Below are 18637 nucleotides of genomic sequence, written 5' to 3' on the forward strand. Positions count from 1 at the left end.
CCCTGAGCCCCGTCCTCCAGAATCCTCGTCCTCGCCCTCTTTCGGCTCTATGATTTTCACTTTCAATTGCTCCCTGAATCGTCCCAGGATTACTGCTCATGTTTCGGTGTTCTTTCTCGAGGAATCCCAGGAGGTGGGAGAGTCCAGCTCTCATCAGGAGGGTCCTGGTTCGGTCTCTGTGCAGGCTGCGGAGGTTCCAGCGAGCAATGCTATTGACATGGTGATGGAGCCAGCGGCCCAAGGTCCGTCTGAGAATGATGTTGCTTGTGCTCGAGATCCGCCTGACTTCGGCTGGTGCAGAATCGTGGAAGAGCTTCCTGATGCTTAGTTCTTTCTCTGCTGCTTTGTTTCAGGTCATGCGGCCCATTATAAAGGGCAAATTTTTGTCACTACTGATAATTTTTGTTAATGCTGATAAGCTAGGGTTCAAATGCAAGTTTTTTGGAATATCTGTAAGCTCTGTAATGTCCAGAAGGTAATCTTTGGTTCCCCTATGTGGGATTGGATTACAAGGTCTCGTCCAAATTCTCTGTCTTGAGCAATTTTTTTTTTTTTTTCTATCTGCCTCTCCTTTTGGGCAGTTGCTGTAGACTTCGGTCATGATGTAATTGTACCCCTTTAATGTGAATAGATTAGCTTTATTTAGAAAAAAAAAAAATCAATCACGTGCATTCTAACAAAGGTACCATATTACCCAAGCTTGTACCATGTTCAGACTTAGACTATATGTCACTGCCAACCTTGTAGTGCCTGTTAAGGTGCCATTTCATTTACTTTCATATTTCATTTTAAAGAATATGTCTAGTCTGCTGAGATCAGTTTAGGAAAAATAATTGCCAAGATAGTGCTTCTGTACCTACTTGGGCTAATTACATCTTGAGGCAAGCGAATGAGGAACACCAAAAAGAATGCAAACACAAGATTTGACAGAAAATCCATCCGAATGCCAAGCCACTCATTGGCTCCAACATTGTGGAGACTAGGTCTCATATATATATCAATCAACTCGAGATTTCTTTCCATGAATTGAAATTCCTGGTCAAAACTTATAATGGTGGCTGCTCCAAAGATTGATTCTCCAAAATGTTGTATGATTGGAGCTCTACAAACTGATGCCAGCCGAGCCAGTTCCCTAGCTGATGTTATGTAGTATCGCTGCATGCAAGGAAGGTCAGAGGAGTTACAAGAATTCTCTTATTACTATAAAAACCCAAAAGCATGGAAACAAAGAACTACAGATAAACTGTTGTCATGATAGAATCCTGATGCAACTTAATCTATTTGATAACATCCTTTTCAATCAGATTATGGGATCTACCTACAACAAACCTTGAAGTAGAAATCAAACTCTCTTATCGTCAATTTATGTTCCTCTGAGAAAATTAAAATTTTCAAGTTCGTATTTATTATTATTGAGAAATACAGAGAATACCTGATACCATATACAACTTGCACCCACTGGTATAAACACAATGAAGACCTACCAAGCAATATGAGACATGACTGCAATGATCCCCAAAAGTTGTATAAATGCAAAAGCCAATTATCCTAGTTGAGAAGGAATCAATGTGTCCATTGCACTCTGATCAGTTGATGCCTGCCAAGAAACAGAGAGCTTGTTACTGACCCACTAGAATCAAATGATTTCCTTCTCTCTCAGGAAAGGTATTAGCCTATTAAAACAATAAATGTCAACTGACCCGATTCAGTATTCGCCCAGATGGAGTTGCATCAAAGAAGGACATTGGTGCACGAAATATACACCTGTGCAGAGTGCTGAAAAGCTGATTAGAAGTTTTAAGTCCAATCAATGAAAGAAGCATAGACCTCACAAGAACGCACAGGGAGCTGCTTAATGTCAAAGCAACATAAACCAGAATGAAAAGGGACTTTCTCATAGGGGAACTCTCATTTTCTTTTGTAGAGGCTTCCGATGTCATCCAGAGGTTACTACATATTTGAAGTAGCTGACTTATTATTTGGGCCAGTAGTATTATAGGTATCAAAGTACCATTGTATGCAACAGTAATGTATGACCAGTATACTGACATGCTTACCCTGCCTCTCTCTCTTTCTTCTTCTTGTACAAGCTGTGAATTTTTATTCTCTTTATCCAATTTTTCGTTGTGGTTTTCTGGTTCAACCTCTTCCTCTACATCTATTGAGTTTTGAACACCGCACTGCTCCAGTGTGTCACTGGCAGTAACTTTTTTCACTGCAGCTGTATTGCGAGGACATGAGCTTTCAATAAATCTCTCTGATGTGTACACTTCAGATTTCTCCATAGCAGAAATAGTTTTCAATGCTTTCTGATGTGCACCAACTAATTCCACAAAATCTGTGCCTGATTGTAAGATGTCATCATATCTGCCAACCTGAGTAATTTCACCATCTCGCATTACCTGTGATGAATATCATTTACATCAACAAAATATGGATCACTTATCTCCTCCTCTCAATAAATGATCAATAAACCCACTGTCCCTTTACCAATTACATTGAAAATTTTAATATCACTAGAACAGGATGAAAGAAATTCAAACCTACCAGAATGATGTCAGCAGAGGGTAAAAACTCCACTTGATGAGTTACATAGACTACAGTCTTTGAACCCAGAATACCAAGTATCCATTCCTATAACAAGCAAGTCCAATTTCTTAGATGTTTATGGACATGAATTTGCAGCGGCACAACCAACAATGTATATTATCCAGACTGAACAATGATTGCAGAGTGCTACTGTAGAGCTTCATCATTCCATCAAAACATTAAAACTAATTAATTCAGCAAACCTACAGTATGTAAAGGATAAGAGAAACATGGAAAATATGTTTTCTGGTATGTGCATCCACAACACTAAAAGGGTCATCAAAAATATAAATGTCTACATCTTGATATAAAGCACGGGCGATCTGTATTCTCTGTTTTTGTCCACCACTCAAATTTAACCCTCTTTCTCCAATGTCTGTCTCGTCCCCATAAGGAAAAAGTTCAAGATCTTTCTTCAATGCACAAGCATCAAGTACACTATTGTATCTAATAGTATCCATCTACTTTCCAAAGAGAATAGCGTCTTTAATTTTCCCACTTCGCATCCAAGGAGACTGAGGGACATATGCTTTGGTACCACTTAAGCTAACTCAGCCTGATATTTTTGGTATTTCACCTAATATGCAGGATAAAAGGCTTGATTTTCCAGAACCCACAGTTCCACATACTGCAACCCTCATGCCTCTCTCTAGTTGGACATCTAAACCTCTTATAGTTGGACTAGAGGAATCGGGATTCCAAGAAAATATCCCTCCTTGGATTTGAATCGTGAAGTCTGTTGACTCCTTTGATACCTTTTCTACCCCATCATGTTGCAGCTCTTCCTCCTGCAGAAAGGCCAAAATGCAATCTATTGACACTTTAGTTTGAGCAATCTGAGGGATTAAGCCAGGAAGCATGCACATAGCTCCCTGAAGTGTCCCATATGTTGCGAGTGCAGAAAGAATTCTCCCTGCTGTCAAAGGCACTCCTATAAGCATACACGTACCAAAAGGATCAACAATGATAAATATTGGTCCAACAGAGGAAACAAATGTTGTGATAGCTGATGCGTAAACATATTTTTGTAGCCAACTATATTCTGCATGCCTCAAAATTTCTAGTTTCCGAAGAAATCTTGTCTCCCAAGCCTGCAATTTTAAGATCCCCATAATTTTTAATGTCTTCGATGTGGCCTTGTACTCTGAAACAAGTTTTACAAATGCATAAAATTTGTTGCTGAGTAGTTTGGATAGAGTGTCACACTCAGCAATTTGTCATGATTCAAAACAAATACAAAGTAAGTAAAAAATAAAATGTGTCCAAAAAAATAGTAACTGTAACAAAACACTAGAAAATAAACAACTTATAAATGTTATACCATCCTTTAATAGGATAACCATATCACTCTCAATAACAGATGGAATCCGATGTGCTATAGTAATGACTGTGCAGGTAGAAAATTGGTGGCGAATTATTTGTTGAATAAACCCATCAGTTGCAGTGTCAATTGAGGTAGTTGCTTCGTCAAGGACTAGTATTCGACTTTGTTTTAGTAGTGCCCATCCCAAACAGACAAGCTGGCATTGACCCACACTCCAGTTTCCTCCATTCTCAGACACTGTACAAGAGATCATTCCATTAAATTCGATTCTCAATTTTCATTCTAAAAAAAAGGGGTCCTAGAGACCAGGTAGGTCTCAAGGACACCAAAAAATAAACAAAACATGAGCACTAAGATGGAAAGCAAATAGCAGAAATAGCTACTGTAAAAGGTTTTATTTTTCTCCTTCAGGACTTCCATTGAATGTGATAAAGACACACAGACCTGAGGAATCAAGTTTCATTTCTTTTTCTCAAGATCCTCAGGGAAATATCTATATTCTTCAAGGCAAGAATAATTGGCGCTAAAATTGATACTAATGCTTATAGAATATGAAGCAAAACTAACCTCCCAAATCTCATCATCCAAGCAATCTTCGAGAGGATCCAAATTATTTCTTATAGTGCCTTCAAACATTGTTGGTTCTTGGGGAATAATGCTTAATTTGGATCTTAGGTCATGGAGGCCTATGGATGAGATGTCGACTCCATCAATGACAATTCTGCCCATTGTTGGTTCCACAATGCGAAAAATGGATTGAATAAGAGTAGATTTGCCACTTCCTGTCCGCCCCACAACTCCCACCTTCGTGCCTCCAGGGAAAGTGCATGTAAGGCCTTTCAAGACAAGCGAAAGATGTGGTCCATAACGCACCTGATTGTATGGATCAAATTTATAGATGAACTGACATGCAAATTACTAGCATTGAATGCGTGAAAAAGAGTCTATTTGTATTGAGTTTTGACCTACAAATCAGTTAGATCTATCGTTCCTCTAGATGGCCAGTTGGAGTTTGGTCTACAATTCTCTATAATCACTGGTGACTCACTGGGAATTCGTGAATACTGCATTATTCTCTCCGCTGAGATCATGTTGGTCTCCACATAACAAAGGCACCATATTACCCAGGCTTGTACCATGTTCAGACTTAGACTATATGTTACTGCCAACCATGCAGTGCCCGTTAAGGTGCCATTTCATTTACTTTCATATTTCATTATAAAGAATATGTCTAGTCTGCTGAGATCAGTTTAGGAAAAATAATTGTAAGCCAAGATAGTGCTTCTATACCTACTTGGGCTAATTACATCTTGAGGCAAGCAAATGAGGAACACCAAAAAGAATGCAAACACAAGATTTGACAGAAAATCCATCCGAATGCCAAGCCACTCATTGGCTCCAACATTGTGGAGACTAGGTCTCATATATATATCAATCAACTCGAGATTTCTTTCCATGAATCAAAATTCCTGGTCAAAACTTCTAATAGTGGCTGCTCCAGAGATTGATTCTCCAAAATGTTGTACGATTGGAGCTCTACAAACTGATGCCAGCCGAGCCAGTTCCCTAGCTGATGTTATGTAGTATTGCTGCATGCAAGGAAGGTTAGAGGAGTTACAAGAATTCTCTTTTACTATAAAAACCCAAAAGCATGGAAACAAAGAAATACAGATAAACTGTTGTCATGATAGAATCCTGATGCAACTTAATCTATTTGATAACATGCTTTTCAATCAGATTATTGGATCTACCTACATCAAACCTTGAAGTAGAAATCAAACTCTCTTATCGCCAATTTATGTTCCTCTGAGAAAATTAAAATTTGTAAGTTCGTATTTATTATTATTGAGAAATACAGAGAATACCTCATACCATATACAACTTGCACCCATTGGTATAAACACAATGAAGACCTGCCAAGCAATATGAGACATGACTGCAATGATCCCCAAAAGTTGTATAAATGCAAAAGCCAATTCTCCTAGTTGAGAAGGAATCAATGTGTCCACTGCACTCTGATTAGTTGATGCCTGCCAAGAAACAGAGAGCTTGTTACTGACCCACTAGAATCAAATGATTTCCTTCTCTCTTAGGAAAGGTATTAGCCTATTAAAACAATAAATGTCAACTGACCCGATTCAGTATTCACCCAGATGGAGTTGCATCAAAGAAGGACATTGGTGCACGAAATATACACCTGTGCAGAGTGCTGAAAAGCTGATTAGCAGTTTTAAGTCCAACCAATGAAAGAAGCATAGACCTCACAAGAACGCACAGGGAGCTGCTTAATGTCAAAGCAACATAAACCAGAATGAAAAGGGACTTTCTCATAGGGGAACTCTCATTTTCTTTTGTAGAGGCTTCCGATGTCATCCAGAGGTTACTACATATTTGAAGTAGCTGACTTATTATTTGGGCCAGTAGTATTATAGGTATCAAAGTACCATTGTATGCAGCAGTAATGTAAGACCAGTATACCGACATGCTTACCCTGCCTCTCTCTCTTTCTTCTTCTTGTACAAGCTGTGAATTTTTATTCTCTTTATCCAATTTTTCTTTGTGGTTTTCTGGTTCAACCTCTTCCTCTACATCTATTGAGTTCTGAACACCGCACTGCTCCAGTGTGTCACTGGCAGTAACATTTTTCACTGCAGCTGTATTGCCAGGACATGAGCTTTCAACAAATCTCTCTGATGTGTACACTTCAGATTTCTCCATAGCAGAAATAGTTTTCAAAGCTTTCTGATGTGCACCAACTAATTCCACAAAATTTGTGCCTGATTGTAAGATGTCATCATATCCGCCAACCTGAGTAATTTCACCATCTCGCATTACCTGTGAATAATATCATTTACATCAACACAATATGGATCACTTATCTCCTCCTCTCAATAAATGATCAATAAACCCACTGTCCCTTTACCAATTACATTGAAAATTTTAATATCACTAGAACAGGATGAAAGAAATTCAAACCTACCAGAATGATGTCAGCAGAGGGTAAAAACTCCACTTGATGAGTTACATAGACTACAGTCTTTGAACCCAGAATACCAAGTATCCATTCCTATAACAAGCAAGTCCAATTTCTTAGATGTTTATGGACATGAATTTGCAGCGGCACAACCAACAATGTATATTATCCAGACTAAACAATGAATTGCAGAGTGCTACTGTAGAGCTTCATCATTCAAACATTAAAACTAATTAATTCAGCAAACCTACATTATGTAAAGAATAAGAGAAACATACTTGGAAAATATGTTTTCCGGTATATGCATCCACAACACTAAAAGGGTCATCAAAAATATAAATGTCTACATCTTGATATAAAGCACGGGCAATCTGTATTCTCTGTTTTTGTCCACCACTCAAATTTAACCCTCTTTCTCCAATGTCTGTCTTGTCCCCATAAGGAAAAAGTTCAAGATCTTTCTTCAATGCACAAGCATCAAGTACACTATTGTATCTAATAGTATCCATCTGCTTTCCAAAGAGAATAGCGTCTTTAATTTTCCCACTTTGCATCCAAGGAGACTGAGGGACATATGCTTTGGTACCACTTAAGCTAACAGAGCCTGATATTTTTGGAATTTCACCTAATATGCAGGATAAAAGGCTTGATTTTCCTGAACCCACAGTTCCACATACTGCAACCCTCATGCCTCTCTCTAGTTGGACATCTAAACCTCTTATAGTTGGACTAGAGGAATCGGGATTCCAAGAAAATATCCCTCCTTGGATTTGAATCGCGAAGTCTGTTGACTCCTTTGATACCTTTTCTACCCCATCGTGTTGCAGCTCTTCCTCCTGCAGAAAGGCCACAATGCAATCTATTGACACTTTAGTTTGAGCAACCTGAGGGATTAAGCCAGGAAGCATGCCCATAGCTCCCTGAAGTGTCCCATAGGTTGCGAGTGCAGAAAGAATTCTCCCTGCTGTCAAAGGCACTCCTATAAGCATACACGTACCAAAAGGATCAACAATGATAAATATTGGTCCAACAGAGGAAACAAATGTTGTGATAGCTGATGCGTAAACATATTTTTGTAGCCAACTATATTCTGCCTGCCTCAAAATTTCTAGTTTCCGAAGAAATCTTGTCTCCCAAGCCTACAATTTTAAGATCCTCATAATTTTTAATGTCTCTGATGTGGCCTTCATCCTTTTGTCTTTTTCTTCCATTATTCTCTCCTGAAATTTTTCTTGCAATTTTGCAAGTGGGAAATTTGGCAACATAACTGCAAATGAGGTTGTCAACCCTGAAAACGCTGCCAAGCCCAATGTCTGATATAGAATAATGAAGGCCAGAACAAATTGAAGAGGGAAAATCCAAATACTATGCATATAGTAATAGAAACATGAAACATTCTGAACATCTACACTCATGTCTTTGATAATCTCTCCGCTTGTATGCTTCTGTCTTGACTGACTGGAAAGCAACAAGCCCTTCCTGTATATAATAGCTGTCAATGTTGCTCTAACCCGTAAAGTTAACTGATGTTGTTTGAAAAACCCTTGTCGCTGTGACAAAGACTCTAATACCTTTGCCACAAAATAAGCACAAACTAGCACATAGCCTTGACTTTCAAACTGTTTCTTTCCACCTAGAAACTGAACAAAGGCATTTATAAAACATGTACCTACATATGATGCACAAGTCTCTAGTGCTGCTAAGAATGCAGTCAAAAGTACTTACTTCCGAAAAGATAGGAGTAAGGCTTTTGCTAATAAGCCTGTATCACCTTTGGCCTCTAGCTGAGCTCCGAATTTAGGGTATAATTGGCCTATCCTATCTGCCTCTGCAACTTGGGGTACATCATCAATATGCAAAGGGCTCTTATAACCAACAGCAAGCAGAGGACTCATCCAAGAAAATGACAGCCGACTGAGAAGGTTGGTTGTTGCATAAGTAGAGACTGCCTTAATGTTTCCACATTTTTGGGGATTGTCTTTCAAGAGAGGTTCTAGAGTGGTCTGTGAGGACTCTACACCACTTCTGGCACATTCGCAGGCGTCCTCAACAACGCCCAACACGAATCTGAAGAAAAATTCGAAAACGACAATGGATTTCTCAACGGCTTTTCTTCCTCTGGGGCGGATTCGCCCTTGACTCCTGCAGATTCAATCACGAAAACCATTTGGACGCAACAGTCGTCATGAAACGATTCATCTCTGACCTTATTTGATCTGAATCTCATTTCTACATTTAGGAAAGCCATGGATGAAATTTCCCCAGTTCGATGGAGCCAGTTTTAGAGGTCTGTCACCGCAGCACGGGAAGCAAGAGCGGAGAAAACGAAAAGGTTACCCAGGCAAATCAAATCGTGAACAGTTGCAACCACTCAACTCCCTTCCCTGATCAACGATTAACAATCCTCTAATCGTCTAACACATAACCTAACGACACACAGGGATGACAAGTAGATTTTAGGAAAGTCCATTTCAGAGGGAAACACCTTATGGCGTAATATTACATGGAAAAATTATCTTCCAACACTCCCCCTTAATTCTTACATACACAATTACAACACATATTATAACAATAAAAATAATCTTTGTCTCACTGGTCTTCATCAACAACTCTACCCACTCTGCAGTCATCTGGACTCTGCTATTTCTTTCTCCACAGTTTTGAGTTTACCTTACAACTCATTTAAAGTACACCCGCTTCTAACCATCAAAGATGAACTTTGAAAGATCAACAATATTGACAACTCGAGTCATCGTGGCTTCCACGATAAGTGATGTTAAGTAATGAACCATCCTATGGACCGATCACCATCTGTCGGATATTTCGCTTTCGACTATCCATCAGTTGTTAGGCAAATGGTCTGAATACTAAATGTGTTCAAAAGTTGATCTAACAACTTGACCTGCTTCACACACATGGAACTCATACTGTAACTTGTAGTCGTTGTTTAGGGGTTTCCGAGCACTAAGAATAACATGCCATAACAGTGTAAACACAATTTATCTAGTGATGTTTTCAAGGGTTTTCGAGCGCCAAGAACCACTAATTTGATTTGTGCAACACTATTAAATAATTGGTTATGCACTTTTTGGACAAAGAATGAAAAACTACACTAATCTCACAACAACAAAGTCAATAATCATGACACTATCAGCGGTCATCTAGGCATAGAGAAATCACCATATCTCTCATTGGCATAAGTCAAGGGTTGTTCATTTGATTCAATCTTTATCTTGGAATTTTACTTTTTCATGAGACAATCGTTGGAGACGTCCATTCTAACAAAATCATACTCACATACTGAATTGACCAAACTCAATATGTATAAAAATGCAAACTCCGAATAAATTGAAAAAAAAACATAATTCCTTTCACCTTGACTAAGGATATCAACAATCACAATGCTCCTTCTCGCCAACTTTGAATCTGAGATTGCACCTGGAAACTTTGGTCTTCATTGTGTAGGTAGCTATTAATAACAACACGCTTTCTAGAATGAGGTCTTGGTGACATGTTTGTTTCTTAACTGCGCTTAGCCGAAAAGCGAGCAAAACTGGCTCAATAGCTGGCCAGGTTGCCTGAATTTTAATACACAAAGCAACCTTATCAGTCTCCTCTTGATCAAGCATTCGACAACTTATCCTAACAACAACAAATGCACTCGACAACCGTGTAATAAATGCGAAGAAGCAGGTGTTCCTGATAACAATGGAGGATTGGATCGCTCACACAACGCATATATAGTCTCCAATTCCACCGCCAACAACCCAAGCCGATTAACACTGCCATTAGAGTCAGATACACAGTTCAAGGTTGTAATTGAGATCTGGGGATTTGATTCATCCCATGCCACGTCACAGAGCAATGAGTGCCTTGACCAGTTTGCCATGATCCGCTAGTGAAACGAACTTGTTCAAATCTTGAAGCTCGAGATCCTTTCAGAGAGATACGTCTTTGGCAGTCACCAAATGCAACAACTGAAGGTTGTACATATGACCACTATATAGTATAAGGGAGGACACAGAATCACGCCAACCTTCTGCAATTGACGTGAGTATACCCGATCACAGGTGGGTGTGCTCTTTAGAATCGTCTTAATCAATGACCTTCAAATGATCAGTGCTCTTTAAAATCCATTGTTCCACGGAGCGCATCAAAAATAAAAATTAAATTCACTCTGGCAGGCCCATTCCACATCTCCATGTCTTGAGCTCAAGATCACTCATAGGCTTTCTCGTAAGAAGGCTACCGACTCTGTCATGAACACTCAATGGCAGCTTCTGCTCTGATCACTGCTTCGCCCCAGGGAGACACAGAAAGAAACACTACAATAATAGCAAAACAAACACTCAAGATAACTAAGCTAACTATGTACAGAGGACGAATTTAATCCTCAGAATTTTTCCATTCTCTTGGGCCTTTCCTCTCTTTGGAGGGAGTCAAACCCATAGAGGCTCTGATACCTTGTTTAAAACAAAGGTACACATACAAAGGAACAATTTTATTATTATGTTACATAAATCACATGGATACAACACATATTTATGGTGCTTGTGAGATTCAACTAATTCCAAATATAAAAAGGGAGGTTGCCATATTCTCTCAACATCCACCTACAAATATGCAACTAATTCTAAATTATACATGGAAGAATTATCTTCCAACAATAGGCTTGTGTTATGTGATATTATACTATGTAAACATTTTGACTGTTGAGTTACATAACAATAAAAATACAATTAAAATAAAAATAAAATACAAAAATAAAAATACAAAAAACTATTGCACATGAAGAAATTTGATCCCTCTCACCACTTGGTAGATCTAGACTTAAGATGGATCTAGTTAATAATGGAGACCAAGAGGTTTTCCAACCCAATCAATAAGAGATTTTGCAATGCCTCGTTATGTTCTGTTATGTAATTATTTTGACTCGGTAAAATAAAAATAAAATAAAATAACAAAATAAAATTAATAATTTAACAATGACAATTTTTTAGCTCCTGGTTTTGACAACCCATGGTTTTGTCCATGGTATTTGTTATGATGAAACCTATTTAAAGGCTCGAGGGAATCCATTATGGAATGTAAGAGTAGTGTAATCTATTTCTATATATCAATCTAGTTAAGCACAACATACCACTTGATGCAAAATATGTAAGTTTTAATCTTTTCAACTGTTTAGATTTTCTGTGAGTCAATTTTCTTTTCTCAAAGATTCATTTATTTTGATTTGAATTGATACTAATGAATTTTATTTAATGTATATAGGGTGACTATGAAGTTACCAAGTTGTTCAATGGGAGCTACCAAGTTGTTCAATGGGAAGTTGTAGCCAACGAAGAGGGGAGGTCTGAGGAGGAACACTATAAATTGTCCTTGTGAATTACTTTCAGTTAATTTATTTCATTTATTCATAAAATTTTAATGGTTGCACAAGACTATAAGTATGCTTTAAAATCATAGTAATTTAATCTTAATTTTAATTTATTTATTTCTAAAATCATGTTTATTCATAAAAAAATAATGGTTGTGTAAGACTAAAAATATGATTTAAAATCATAATAAATAATCTAATACAATAAAAATGATTTTCAATAATCAAAGCTAAATCATAATTTTAATTTATTATTATTATTTAATTAATCAAAATAATTAGCCTTTCTAGTCTCATATGGAGGTTGGGATTATAGATCAAGTTTATTCATAAAATTTTAATAGTTGCATAAGGCTAAAAGTTTGCTTTAAAATCATACTAAATGAATTTTAATTTGAATTTGTTTATTTTTAAGTCACATCTATTCATAAAAAATAATGGTTGTGTAAGACTGAAAGTGTGATTTAAAATATCTTATCTAATAAGATAAAGATGATTATTTAATAATTAAAGTTAAAGCATATTTTTAATTATTATTTAATTACTTATTTTTTTAAGTGAAATTTTATTTGTCTCCTCCTGATGGAGGTAAGAGAATTTTCTTGCATTAAGGAAAAGAAAAAGAGAAGTGAGCTCTTCAGAATTCACTAAATTAAATACATAATAAAAAAATAACCTTTTTTTTATGATAAAAAATAACCTATTTGATATTTTAAAATAATATAAAACATAAACATATATTTTATAGTTAAGTCATAATTAAAAAATATACAAGACAAAACACGAAACTTATAGTGCAAAAATTTTGTTTTTATACTTACAACAAAAAAATAACAAAAAACATGTAATACATGATATTTAAATGATGAGTAAAAATAAAAATCAAACGTCATATGAAGAATAATTTTAAAAGGAAACCTATCATTAAAAAAGACTTAGTCTAATTTATAGATGAAATTACCTTTTTCACGACATTTTTTTCTAGTTAATTTTAATCAAAACTCCATGGAGATTTTTAAAAACTTGAATTTAAATTGTTTAATCTTCATAATTCGAGTGCCTCAGGAATTTTTCAGGGTGCTCAATCCATTTATGCATTTAAAAATGTATTTTAAACAACAAAAAATCTTGAACTTGTATTGACAGATTTTAGTGAAATGTGGTGAAAAAGGCTATTTCCTTTTTATAAGTTAAACTATGCCATACAAAAATATCTTGATAGCTAGGAGTTACTATCATTCTTATTATACGTGGTATTCCACATTCTATTTTTGTTTGATTGACTATTATTTATGTTTTACCAAAAAAAAATTGAAATTATCCATAATTTAACATTACAAATTAAATTTTATTATTTTTTAATACCATTTTAATTTATTTATTTTAACTTTAATTTACCACACGCTACACACTTATGGTATAATCATTGCATTTCTATAGTTGGATTTTACACTTCACTTTGTACATATTGATTGACTCCACACAAGGAAAGTTTCCCTTCCTTAATATGCACATGGTAGACTGTTCAATTTTAAATTTTGAAATCTTATTGAAAATAAAAATAACACAATAAACTTTTACCCAAAATATTCCAAAAAATAAATAACTATTTAAATTCAACATAATTTATAATACTAATTTCTTAAGCCGTAGTCTAATTAGCTAGAGGAATTGCTAGTGAAGTTATGGAAATTCCAGTTATATTTAGAGAAAATCCAAGGATTTTTATAAATCCAAGTTATAGTTGTTAAACTTTAAAATCTTAGGTGTACTAAATGTTTTTGATGGGGCTGAATCCATTTCCACCATCAAAAACATGATTCAAACACTGCCTCTACAAGATTTTTTGAAATTTTTTTGCCCGGATTCTGACCACTTTTAGCCATCCGGGCAATTCCTCCGCCTCGCTAGATGACTCCATTTCTTAAAAGCAAAAACCTCGAGTTGTTTTTGAAATTTTTTTGCCCGAATTCCGACCACTTTTAACTGTCCGAGCAATTCTTCCACCTTGCTAGATGACTGCATTTCTTAAAATCAAAAGCCTCAGAGTTACCAACTCGAGGAGGAAAAGGCCTAACAAAGATAAAATGTGAATAGAATTGAAAATGAAGGAGATGTAGCTCACAGGTGAGGCTTGCACCTGGAGACTACACTCAAAACAGAGAGATCACTCTCATACACTCTATTATTCATGAATGAAAGATTACATCATTTAAGTACAACACTAGGAATTAGGAAGTTGCAACCAAACCCCTAAACTCTAGGAACTAATCCTAAACTAGGGAGATACGTTACAACTATGTAACCATTTTCTCCATTAATACAAAATAATATAATTATTTTCAACTCCCCCCCTTAATGGAGAAAGGGTTGTCCTGGACTCCTAGCATCCTTCTAAACAATTCAAACTTCACACGTGCAAGAGGCTTTGTAAAAATATCAGCCATATTGTCACAAGTTTTACAATATTCAACAGTGATTTCTTTTGACTGTATCTTCTCTCTGACAAAATGGCACTGAGTGTCTATATGTTTGGTGTTTTTGTGAAACACTGGATTGTATGCCAATTTAATGGTGCTCTGGTTGTCACTTTTGATGGAAGTGGAATTCTTCTGTTCTTTTCCTGCATCATTGAGAAGCCTTCTCAACCAGATCGCTTCACACGTCGCTCCACACAATGCTTGATACTCAGCTTCACACGAAGACAAAGCTACAGTACTCTGCTTCTTGCTGCTCCATGCTATCTTTCATCCTCGCTATTTTCATTCATCAAAAATGGAATGTGCCAATCATCACCAATGTCATCTTTCCCTTCCTGTACCTGTTCATGAAACACTACATCCCTGCTTGCAAATATCTTATGAGTCTCAGGATTGAACAATTTATATGCTTTAAACTCTATGCCATAACCAACAAAGATGCATTTCACAGCTTTAGGATCTAATTTCTTCCTATCAGCTTTGGGTATATGGGCAAATGCTTTTGACCCAAATACTCTTAGATGATTTACTACTGGTTTGAATCCATATAGAGCTTCAAAAGGAGTTTTGAAGCTAAGATACCTGGTAGGACTTCTGTTCTTCAAATATACAACAGTATTAATAGCTTCTGCCCAAAAACTATTAGATAGATCCTTACCTTGTAACATGCTCCTTGCGCACTCCACTAAGGTTCTGTTTTTGCGTTCTGCAACTCCATTCTGCTGTGGTGTGTGTGGCACTGTAAACTGCTGAACAATCCCGTGAGATTTGCAGAATTTCATGAATTCCCCTAGCTTGTATTCTCCCCCTTGATCGGATCGGAGAATTTTTATACTCTTACCAAATTGTTTTTCCACCAAGGTTTTAAATTCTCTAAAGCACTGGAAAGTCTGACTTTTCTTACTCAGAAAATAAACCCATGAGTATCTAGTGCAGTCATCAGTAAATAGCAGAAAATAATACACTCCACCTAGCGACCTTGTCTGCATAGGTTTGCATATATCAGTGTGCACTAGTTCTAAAATATCTGTTTCCTTCCTCCTATCATGCATAGGAAACTGTTCTCTATGCATTTTACCTAAGGCACATCCATCACAATTTAACTAAATATTACGAAAGATAGGGAGCCCCTCAACCATACCTTTTCTCTGCAATAGCATGAGGTCCTGCAAATTCAAGTGACCGAATCTCTGATGCCAGAGTTGTTCGGCTGTCGATCCTCCTGCAACCATGGCTCGCTTTGATATACTCTTCACATCTAGTCTATATAGGCTTCAACACGCACGCCTATTACAACTATTTCTTCCTTGCAATCCTTTATCACACAATGAGTCTTGAAGAACTCGACTTGCATATCTTGATCAGTTATCATGGATACAAATATTATATTTTTCTTAATTCCAGGTACATATAAAACATTTTGAAGATGACTAATTTTTCCATTTGGTAAATTGACTGGAATAACCCGATAACCTTTAATATCATATCCACTATCATCTCCTAAATAGATTTTTGATCCGTATGTAATTTCTTCAAGACTATCAAAAGATTCCTTTTTACCTGTCATGTGAGAGGATGCTTCGGAATCAACATACCATATATCGTCCTCATTAGATGTTGAACGGGCATGGTCGACTATGAACAGTCGAAATTCATGACTGAAATCTTTATCTTCTTCAACATCTTCTTCAATAAAGTATCCTCTGTGCTTTGCTCGCTTCCTCTCTGCATCATCAACCTACTTCTTAAAGGATACATTCTGCACATGGCCCTTCTTTCCACAATAATAACATTTCTTTACAGAATTATTTGCAATCATACCTTTATGTGGACTCTTCTGCGATGTTCCTTCTTTCTGCTGTGGCTGCTTCCCTCTGAATGATCGTCGTTTCGCCATCAGCGCAAGATCATCACTCCGGGGGTTCAAGTTCTGCCGCCGCTCCTCCTCTTGCAGCAAGATCCCTGTCAGATCATCAAATGTGGGCGCTTTCTCCCTTGCCACCAATCCAGTGATGAACATTTGAAATTCATCTCGCATCCCGTTCAGTGTGATTGAGACAAGATCAGAGTCAGACACCGCCTCTCCGATGTTTCCTAATGCATCTTTCACATCTTTGATTCGCGCAACAAATGCAACAACAGTCTCATTTTCGTTCATCCTCATCGAAAATAGCTTGCTTTTAAGTGCCATAACTCGGCTTGTGTTCTGGGTCTGATACAGATTTTTAATGGTCGTCCAGATCTCCGTGGACGTTTTACAATCTATGATGTGTGAAATAACGTTGTCCTTCACAGGCTTTTTCAGCAAAACTTTCGCCTTGTTCTCTCGCTTATCCCAGTCTTGCTCCTGCGTCCCCGCATTCACCCTCTGCTCATCACTTGTAACTATGGACCAAGCATTCGCACCTTCAAGCAAGGTCTAGATCTTAAACTTCTAGTTCGTGAAGTTAGATCCATCGAGTTTTCCAGACTCGCGGAGGTAAGATTCCATCATATTACTCATTCTGATTAGATTTAAAAATGAATCTACCCAATAATAACAAAAAATCGATACCTTTCAAATCGATCTGCCACCAATCTGCTAATCTTGTGATCTACTCACTGATTTAGATCCGGCAATATATGACAACTTAGCAAGATCAATTCTGCTCCGATGAGCAAATTCGTCGTTTTTCAATACAACCAAAAAACCGATCTGATCAAAACAGATCCGATCTGCCTCTCCCGAATAGATCTGCAACTTCTCCGATCTGCACCTTCGCAAATCACCAAACGAAGATGAGGCTTCCTGCAGATCCCCTTGAAGGTGGATTGGCGTGTTCCCGAGCGAGAAAACCACGCCCAAATAAAATTGGTTAGAGTAAAATTTCCTGGCGCGATTTTTCCGTGATTTTCCGCGCCAATCAGGTATTTTGGCGCTCTAGCGCGATTAATAGACGAACAGTCGTGCCAAAAGCCCTTCCTGGTGCTGCTGTCAGAGAGAAAAGCGCGCCAATATCCTTCTATTCAGAAAAAATAAAAAACATTCGAATCCGAGCCAGGTGTTCTGTAGTCCACCTGCTCAATTGAGCACAAAGCTCTTATGTACACGCGGCCACAGAGGCACCTCAAACCACACAGGCAATTCTGCCACAAGGCAAGCTGGCCACAAAGGCACTTCAGTCACAAGAGGTGATACAAGATCAGGCTCACCCAATCTGAGCTCTGATACCAAGATAAAATGTGAACATAATTGAAAATGAAGGAGATGTAGCTCACAGGTGAGGCCTGCACCTGGAGACTACACTCAGAACAAAGAGATCACTCTCATACACTCTATTATTCATGAATGAAAGATTACATCATTTAAGTACAACATTAGGAATTAGGAAGTTGCAACCAAACTCCTAAACTCTAGGAACTAATCCTAAACTAGGGAGATACGTTACAACTATGTAACCATTTTCTCCATTAATACAAAATAATATAATTATTTTCAACTAACAAGTGGATGCCCAAAAACCACAAGTTACCAATTCGATTTCTAGAGAGACTTTCACATAAGAGTGAGACCATAGAACCTCTCGGCCTTCCCGTTCTCGTTCGTGGTCACAGAGCAGCTCAGAACCGAATGGCTGGCCAGCACTCTGAGGATCCGATCAAGAGTAATGGCGGCGTCGGGGTTCGTCGTCGGAATATGGGCAACGATTTGTGTGGGCGAGAGTTGGACGCCATTGCCGGCATTTGCTATGATTTGGAGAACATCGAGTTCGACGGCTGCCTTCATCGCCATGGGAAGGCATGAGAAATTTGCGAGCTCCATGCCCAGAAGCCATTCATCCTCATTCAAAATCTTCATAATCGATTCTGAGTTTTCAGCAGCTGTTGACGCCATTTGGATACCCTTCTTGTTG

At 37.5% G+C, this 18637-nt stretch overlaps 1 pseudogene; it reads right to left on the reverse strand.

Annotated features, from left to right (window-relative positions):
- Positions 1 to 3140: 3140 nt before the first annotated feature.
- LOC149252563 (putative ABC transporter C family member 15) lies at positions 3141 to 16935 on the reverse strand (annotated as a pseudogene).
- Between the last annotated feature and the right edge of the window lie 1702 nt (positions 16936 to 18637).

This window comes from Pinus tabuliformis, chromosome 7 (assembly GCF_031772625.1).
Source record: "Pinus tabuliformis cultivar Carrire ecotype Pingquan chromosome 7, CPIR1, whole genome shotgun sequence".
Lineage (NCBI taxonomy): Eukaryota > Viridiplantae > Streptophyta > Pinopsida > Pinales > Pinaceae > Pinus > Pinus tabuliformis.